We start from the raw sequence: 9,252 nt of genomic DNA, 5'->3' as shown, positions 1-9,252 counted from the left end.
AAAAATGTCTGTTACTTTGATTGTCAAGATGGTTTTACAGATGTATTCATATGTCAAAACTCATTCAGTATTATACCTTAAATATGTGCAGTGTGTGATGATATGTCAGTTAAATCTCAAAAAGAGATTTAAAAGAATCTATTTTAATTGGGATATTTTTTACTACTAATGATTAGAACATTTTGTCTCTGTTACTGGAATTTGAATTGACTCTGCCATTTAAATTTCCTTTTTTTATAGAGTGCCTTCTTGAATCTTTTGTCCATTTTCTTCTTCTTTGTTTTATTTTTTTATTTTAGTTCTCAGGGTTTTTTTTTGCTTGTTTGTCTTTATTGAGTTTATTGGGGTGATACTAGTTAACAAAATCATACAAGTTTCAGGTGCACAATTCCACAACACACCGTCTGTGCAGTGTATTATGTGCTTACCACCTCAATTCAAGTCCTGTCCATCACCATTTATACTCTCTTTATCCTCCTTCACCTCCCCCTTCTTGCCTTTCCCCGGCAATAACCATAATATTATCCATGTCCCTGAGTTTTTTCTCTCTCTCTTTTTCTTTCTATTTTGCTCAAACCCTACACCCACCTCTGACCTAATCCTTCCCTGCCCCTTGCCAACAGCTGTCATAACTTATTTTTTCTCTAGACCTGTAAGTGATGGGCCCACCGTACTTCTCAGCAACAGGTAAGTACTTAAAGTCAGTCCTTGTTTAGATACATGAGATGAGTTACTATCAACTCCATTGTTTTTTTACCAGTTAGTAAATCAAATTCAGAAGGGGTATGCTACTGTAGTACCAAGTTGGACACAATTGAATCTGAAAAAATAAGAGAAAATTTCTTTTGGAAGGTGAGTTGTGTGATTGCATCATCATTCTTCTCCTTATCCATACAACCACACACCAAGAAACTCCCCAGTGGTTCTCCTACTTTATATTTACCTAAGCAAGCCAGCCAGTCCTTCCTATCCTTATTGTCACCAGTTTCCATTAACAGATATCTTAATTGTCATGTTCTCAATCAAACTGTTACTAATATGAATAATATGGAATTTGTTAAGTCTATATGATGTAATGTCTCTTAGCACATTTTTGTACATAGGCAACAGTAGAATGTATACTTTGATTTGATAAAATATAAACTATGATTGCAGAGGCAAATTTAATGGTAGGCACACTGGGGTTGCACCCTGGCGGTGCACACTGGGCCATGACTTCTGAAGGGCCCCACAATACCATGTATTTTTATTTTCCCTGTCTCTTTTTTTCAAGAGGCCCAATATTTTCTTCTGTGCCCAGGGCCTCAACTGACCTTAATCTATCTCTGACTATGAGACAGTTATTCACATTGTGTTGTTCCAGATCTCTATATTGTCCTCAGCCATTGCTACATCCATAAGACAAGCAAAATCAAAGTATAATACGTGTTTATCCTGGTCAGAACCCATCTGAAGCCACTTGGGGCTTGCATTAAGGGTCCTACATAGTCTAGCTGCCATTCCTTGACCTCAGGGAATATTACTCAAAATCATCTTTTGGAAATTATTTTCCTATTAGCAACCTGGAAAGTGTATGACCACATCGGCAATTTCCATAGAGAAGTATGTCATGGTTATGGCTTCAGTAACAATATCTCTGTTTATTTCATGTACTTAAGTAGATACATCAAAGGAATGCACCAGTATCAGCCTTTGCATTCTAATCCCTTATGAGCCAGATGCCTGATTTCATCTGGTGGTCATTGACTTAGCCAATTTTAATTCTTCCACAGAATTCCCACACATTTCCATGATTTAATTCTCTTCACAGTGGTATTCTTAATTGTCCAATCATGTAGCTCCCATCTGCAATAAATGCAAGGTCATTGACCACAGCCATAAGTCTATAAACATATGAGCATTACTCTAGATAAGAATTCAAATTTTCCTGCCTTATCAGACATACTGCCTTTAAATCAGTCTCTTGTGTAAACTGAACCTTTCCTTCTTCAACCAAGATTTTACCATCATCATGATGAAAGACATCCACATGACTCTCAATTAGGGGACTATCATCAATAAAACAGGAAACTCATGTTACTTTAGTAGGATGAGAATCATAGGTGCAGGTTTTCAACACTAGAAACTAACAATTCTTCTATCGGTTCTTCCATCGGTCTCAAAGACAGGGCTGCAAACTGTTCACACATACAACGTACTGTCCCAGAGCCACCTTTAGTTACTCTTTCATTTCCAGGTTGTCCATCATTGGAATTGATCCCCAATGATTGAAATAACTCTCTGATGTTGTGCATAACATAATAGGTATTTTAGGTCTCAGATTTACTTGCTCTCCTTCAATGATGGGAGCTTACTCCACCAAAGCACAATTTCAAGACAAAATGGTCAATTGGAGTGATCACAGCTAGCTATTGCTGTCAAGAAACTTGCAAGTACAAATGCCCAGTAGTCACCATGTGGGAGCAGTTATACACTTCTTCCAGAGAATTCAGTCTGCATAGTAGATATTTCCAAAATTATTTGTTCTTCTGCATTATATGGCCTTGATTTGGCTATGTGAGCTATAGCTCTTTCTTTGTAAATCTCTCAAAGACTCTTTTGTTCCAGATCCCTCTCAAATCCAGAGTTCTTTTTGGTCATTTGGTATATAAAGGCTAATAATACCTTGGGTGCAATATATATTTATACCCACCAAAATCCAAATAGCCCTACAAACCATTGAGCCTCTTTCTAATTAGTAAAGCCTGGCAATAATACTGTATATATGTGTAAAGACATTCCATGTATTCTGTAATTCTCAGGAAGATATAATTCCAGCCCAAGTTTTTTCCTGAAAATTGAACTAAATGAGTTATCACTGTTCTCATTTCTTACTTGGCTTTATTTTTTGATACATAAGTTATCATGATAGCATCACTGCAAAAAATCAACTTACTTTTGATAATGATCAAGTAAAAATCTTGCCTTATTAGGTTACGATAGTATACTAGGACCTATAAGCACGTTTAAGGGAGAATGGGGAATGTATACTGTTGTTGTTCCCATGAGAAAGTAAACTAAGTCTGACTTTCTTTTGACATGGAAAGGAAAACAAATCAGAAGGAAGCAATTGTATAACTTGTAATGTGGTACCATATATATAATAGATAGATGTATACATACATTCTTGGTTCCAATTCTCTACTCCTTTCTGCATTTACACACTTGCCATGACCTCATTGCAGGGGGGGGGGTGGAGTTTTTAAGCCTCTTTGTTTTGGTTTTCTCATATGACTAGCTTTGGCCAGTGGTAAGTGGACAGAAGTGATGATGTGTTAGTCATAGGCTTAGGCTTTAAGGGACCTTGCATTGTTCCCCTTATCTTCCTGCAGTTCTGCCATGCAACAAGAGCTCCCCCACAACCACATTACTGTTTCTTCAGTCTGGGACTCAGAATGCACATACATATGATGGAACAGCCTCTGCCAAACAAGTCTAACAACCATAGCCTGAAGCAGAGCCACTCAGCTAAGCCCATCCTTGGATAGCCAACCAGCTGCCAACCCTTAGACACAGATGATAAATAACACAGTGGAACAATTTTTAAAATGCTTCCTGTTGAGTTTGATTTTTCAGCTGTTTTAACTTAAATAGGCATGCTGATTTCAAAACTACAGTTAGTTTTCTTCTATCATATCAAGTTGTTTTCTGTACAACTTATCTTAATGTGACCACTCTAGGCTGGATTGAGCCTGGATCGAGAGAAGCACTAGTGCTCTCCTATTGGCTGAGAGCAAACCTCCCTCAAGTGGGGAGGGGTGGGAAATGATCTTAGAGACCAGCGACAGGTTCATACCTGTCTAGGCTATTCAGTTACACATGAGACAGTGTGGTGAGAGGCTGTGTGCTGCTCTATATAGTGAATCGTATTCCAAAGTGTAGTCCAAGTTCTTGTCTGTATAGAAGAAGTTAGCAGAATTTATTTTTTTGTTTACATATGTACTTATTTCCTTTCCTTCAGATCATGTCTGCCTCTGCTATTTCTTGTTGTAAGTGCCTAAACAACCCTGATTTGTTTTGTTATATCAGTGGCAGTTTCACCATTCCCAGTCAAAGGACAAACATCAGTACATTTGTCAGGCAAGCATATTTTGCATATTTTAAAGTAAAACTTGGTGATCAAGATAAGTCTTGGGCCCCTCACAAGCTGTGCAAGCAGTATGTCAAGAGTTTATGGATGTGGACAAAGGGAAAATGTGACAAATTGCCATTTGTTATACCTATGGTTTGGCAAGAGCCCAGAGATCATTCAAGTGACTATTACTTTTGTATAGTAAAAACATCTGGATATAACAAGAAAAATAAATGTATTTTTGTATAGTAAAAACATCTGGATATAACAAGAAAAATAAATGTAAAATAGAGTATCCTAGTCTACCATCAATTATACACCCAGGGCTTCATTCAGCTGAAATCCCATTGCTAGTTTTCATAGAACTACCTTCTTTTGAAAAACAGGAGTATGGTGAAGAACTAAGTGACAGAAATGATGAAGATTTTGAAATTGAAGATGACTCTGTTCATAAGGGATTTGATCAGCATGAATTGAATGATTTGGCACAAGATTTGGGACTACCCAAAAAGGCTTCAGAACTCCTAGCATCAAGACTGCCCAAGAAAAACTTGCTTGAAAAAGGAGCAAAGGTATCCTTTTGACCAAGAGGAAGTGCATTTCTGCAGTACTTTCAAAGTGATGATGTCTTTGTGTATTGTCATAACACACATGGTTTAATGGAGGAATTGGAAATTCCAATCTGTAATGCAACTGAATGGTGACTGTTCATCAATAGCTCAAAGCAGAGCTCGAAGTGTGTTTTCCTCCACAATGGCCATTTATTTGGTGCAGTCCCAGTTGGTCATTCAGTTTGTTTTCATGAAGAATATGAAGACATAAAGAGAGTCATTGATCTGTTGCAATATCAGAAGCACAATTGGATCATTTGTGTTGACCTTAAAATGATCTGCTTCCTTCTTGGTCAGCAACACAGATATACCAAGTATCCCTGTTTTCTGTGTATGTGGGACAGCAGAGCTCGTGAGAAGCATTGGGTGGAATCAAATTGGCCTCCAAGATCTGACCTCAAACCTGGCGATCCAAACATTCTATGTGAGGCACTTGTTGACAGAAAGAGCATTATATTCCCACTTCTGGGTCTCATGAAGCAATTTGTTAAAGCTTTGCCAACTGAAGGAGACTGTTTCAAGTATCTCATTTTGTCATTTCCTAGCTGTCATTTGAAAAGATAAAATATCTTAATATGTATGTTTGGTGGCAGAACTTTACTACTTGTACACAATTTAACTAACAGTAACAATATTTAGCCTTTATATGAATAAAATAACTCTAAATAAACAGTATATTCAGATAATTTTTTTTATTTTCCTTTGTATGTACATTTTGTATGATTTCAGGGACAAAGGATGGGTATCCTGTACCTTAAAAAGTTGACATGATAGAGAAAAACTGGGGTCATTTTTGGATTCAGATGCCAAAAGTTAGTCAAAAACAAGTGTCAGATCTAACTCAATGAAAATTGTGTTCCCCACTGTGATTCTTGTTTAAGCCATGGTATTTTGGAGTAGTTGCCTAGGCAGCAAGAGTTAACCAAATATCAGGTCCTAATGGATCAAATTTCTTATATCATTTAAAATGTCGAATTGAGTAACTAATTTGAACTTGAGGGTTTAAGTTAAAATTTTACTAAAATTATGTCATATATTTTGAAACAGAATAACTTTAGGTTTACTATGATTTTGAAGTCAATATATTAAATCTGTAAGAGTCACTTAGTACTCATGAAGATTTAATAAAGCAATTAAACCAATAAAATAAAAAATTAAATTGTTTAATTTCTGGTTAGTTTTTAAAATTTGAAAAAGTTTAATTCATTACATTTTTGAATAGTATGAAATATGTTTCAAAGGCTTTTAAAATATTTTTCAACACATATTAAAGCTAAACATATATGTACTCTGTGACACAACAATTTGTCTTAGATATATACCCAACAGAAATATTTCTCTGCATTCTCCAAAGGGCGTGTACTGGAATGTTTATAGTGGCACTATTTGTAATAGCTCCAATCTGGAAACTACCTAAATGTTCATCAATGCTAGTTTAGATGAGAATAAATTATCTTTATCAATGTGCAGAAATATGAATCAAATACAGTATCACATGAAAATCAGACCCCAAAGAATAAATAGTGAATAGAAGGGGTAAAAAACAATCAAGAGTAATCTATGAAATTACAAGTCAGAATAGGGAATATTCTAGGTAGTAGCTAGACTGTGACATAAAAGGTACTTTCAGGGTGCTGATAATGTTCTGTTTCTCACTCATGTTCTAGTTTCACTCCTTTGAGAGAATGGTGAACTATGTCCACTCCAGACTTAGTCAATCTAGCAAACCAGTTTATCTGTACCAAGATAATTCAAATGAAAGAAAAAGCACTACGGTTCCTAATATTCAACTTCAACAGACAGGAGCCTAAAACAAAACCCACCAGCACCTGAAGCTTGTTCAATCAAGAGGAAGGAGGATCTTTCCCAATCCGCCATCTGTGGTGGACTCGCTGCCAAGATGCAGATTTTCATGAAAACCCTTACGGAAAAGACTATCACTCTCGAGGCTGAACTCTTGGATATAGTAGAAAATGTCAAGGCCAAGATCCAGGATAAGGAAGGAATTCCTCCTGATCAGCAAAGACTGATTTTTGCTGGCAAGCAACTGGAAGATGGGTGTACTTTGTCTGACTACAACATTCAAAAGGAGTCCACTCTTCATCTTGTATTGAGACTTCGTGGTGGTGCTAAGAAAAGGAGAAAGAAGTCTTACACCACTCCCAAGAAGAATAAGCATAAGAGAAAGAAGGTTAAGTTGGCTGTACTGAAATACTGCAAAGTGGATGAGAATGGTAAAATCAGTCACCTTGGTCGGGAGTGCCCTTCGGATGAATGTGGTGCTGGAGTTTTTATGGCCAGCCACTTTGACAGGCATTATTGTGGCAAATGTTGTCTGACCTATTGCTTCAACAAACCAGAAGACAAGTAATTGTATATGGGTTAATAAAAGACATGAACTAACAAAAAAAAAAAAAGAGGAAGAAGGAAGGTCCCCTCCCAGTTTCCCTCCATAATGACCAGCTGCCCATCCTCTTTCCCCAGCAACAGAAATCAGCCACTACTGGCCAGCAATAAGAGACCACCACAACCTCTACCCAATTCTCTCCTGAAACCCAATAAAAGCTGACCTCTCTTTTGTCTCCTCAGACTTGTCTGTGGTTTGTTATAGTTTGCATATTTTCAGCTAGTCTCAAATAAACTCAGTTGCTTGCATAATCTCTGTTGTTTAATTTTTAATTTAGAGGGGAACTAGCTTTTGAATCCATGGATTTAACCATCTCTGATGCCAGTTCAATTCAATCCCAGCCTTGTCTGTGGTTTAAGTACTGGATTCAATATTATACTTCTCTTTTTTAACTTTTTATTTATGTAGTTCAGGTTGAGTTTTGTTACTTATAACTAAAATAGTTATAATTGACAAAGTAATCAAACTATAGTTTCTTTCAGTTTTAGTCTTATGGAACTCATTAATATTAATAGCCACAACCTGCAAGAGGGGTATGGATATTAAACAAAAAATGGCTTTAGGTTAAAGAATAAAACATTAATTAAGGACCCAAAGAGAACCAAACCAGGTACTTTAGAAATAAAATAAGAAGGCAAAATTAGGGAGACAAGGATAAAGATTAAAAAATTCTGACAAGTCATATTAAACTTTTTCCAAAATTGCACACACACACACACACACACACAAAAGTGAGCCAGGTTTTATATGAAGAAACTTTAATTTTTCAGATGTATGGAACATACATCCAAAACATTATGACTGTTTTTTACAATCTTTAAATCCTGATGTTCCAAACTATTTACAATTATTATAATATTTTGTGCATCTTCATCCTAGCCATAAGTAAAATACATCCCTTCAGTTTCAGCTACTTCTCTTTTTCCCGTGTGTTCTCATTTCTCAATGTTTACTCTTCTCTGACGAGATATAAATTATTAATGGTGAGGGGTTCACATATTTACTTTTCCTTTTGCACATTTGGTAAGTGCTTTCCTCTGATATCTGAGAAAAGAAACAAATCATTCTTAATGGATAATTTAAGGAAAAACAATAACCAGAAAGAAGAGGAACATTGGGCTACTGGAGGTCTATGCCATCCTTGAATTTGCGAATGCATGCACCACGAGGAAAGAAGAAATGGAGGAACGAAAATAGCAGTCAGGACAGCAAACTTAGCAGTTGGAGAGTTTCCCAGTAGTTTGTAAATGAGAGAACTAGAGAGGCTATGACATTCTAATTTGATTTTCCAGGAACTAAAACAAGATTTGAGTATAAACTGAAACTCCTATCTGATCTTTGATCGGAACAGTACAGTGTGTATTGTGCACAGGTTGGTAACAGAGAATACACATAATGCTAAAATCTGAGGCATGTATATGAAAGGCACATACCTCTACATAGCAACAGCCTCACTGCATTGAGAGGGACTCAAAGAAGGAAGAATTTTCAAGACAATCAAGTCAGAAAGACAGAAGCATAAGGTCTCAAGGAAGGGCCAAAGAATTGAAGATCATATCTTATCAGGAACAATACTGATCCAATCAACTTCTAGGTCTCAAGCAAAGAAACACATTTTGATAGATGAGGGCAAGGTTACAGAATGGGATGTTCAAACGATGGGAGCGATAGGGGCCAGGAAATGTGATGGGGATTGGGCCGGAACACATCCCGCCAAGGGGTTATAGTGCAGGATTACTCACAGGGTAGCAACACGCGGACACAGAGAACTGTCATGTACCCAGTAGATCCAGGCAATAAGTAGCCACAAAACTGACATCAAGTTTCTATGCCACCAATGCCTCTACTTGTTTCCTCAAGAGGCACATCCTCTAAGAAGTCCTGTGAAGCCAGCAGTATCTATCTCAGCGCAGAGAGGATCAGAACGTCCTTTATGTCAGAAAGAGCAAATCCAAGTTTTCTGTGGACTCCCTCTAGCTGAAATAAAGAAATTAAAACCCAGAAATCTCAAAAGAGTGAAAAGTACTATTTAATGTCAATATAAATTAAGAAAGCAATGACAAAGGTAGGTGTTCGACAATATTTTTCCTGCTGTGGAAAATGGATACAGAGATCTGGCCCCA

At 36.9% G+C, this 9,252-nt stretch overlaps 1 pseudogene; it reads left to right on the top strand.

Annotated features, from left to right (window-relative positions):
• The first annotated feature begins 6,622 nt into the window (after positions 1-6,622).
• On the top strand, positions 6,623-7,130 carry LOC150015147 (ubiquitin-ribosomal protein eS31 fusion protein pseudogene; annotated as a pseudogene).
• Positions 7,131-9,252: the final 2,122 nt, after the last annotated feature.

Source organism: Furipterus horrens, unplaced genomic scaffold (assembly GCF_987537825.1).
Source record: "Furipterus horrens unplaced genomic scaffold, mFurHor1.1.pri manual_scaffold_3, whole genome shotgun sequence".
In the NCBI taxonomy this organism is placed as follows: Eukaryota; Metazoa; Chordata; class Mammalia; order Chiroptera; family Furipteridae; genus Furipterus; species Furipterus horrens.
This window is presented reverse-complemented; position numbering and strand designations above follow the sequence as displayed.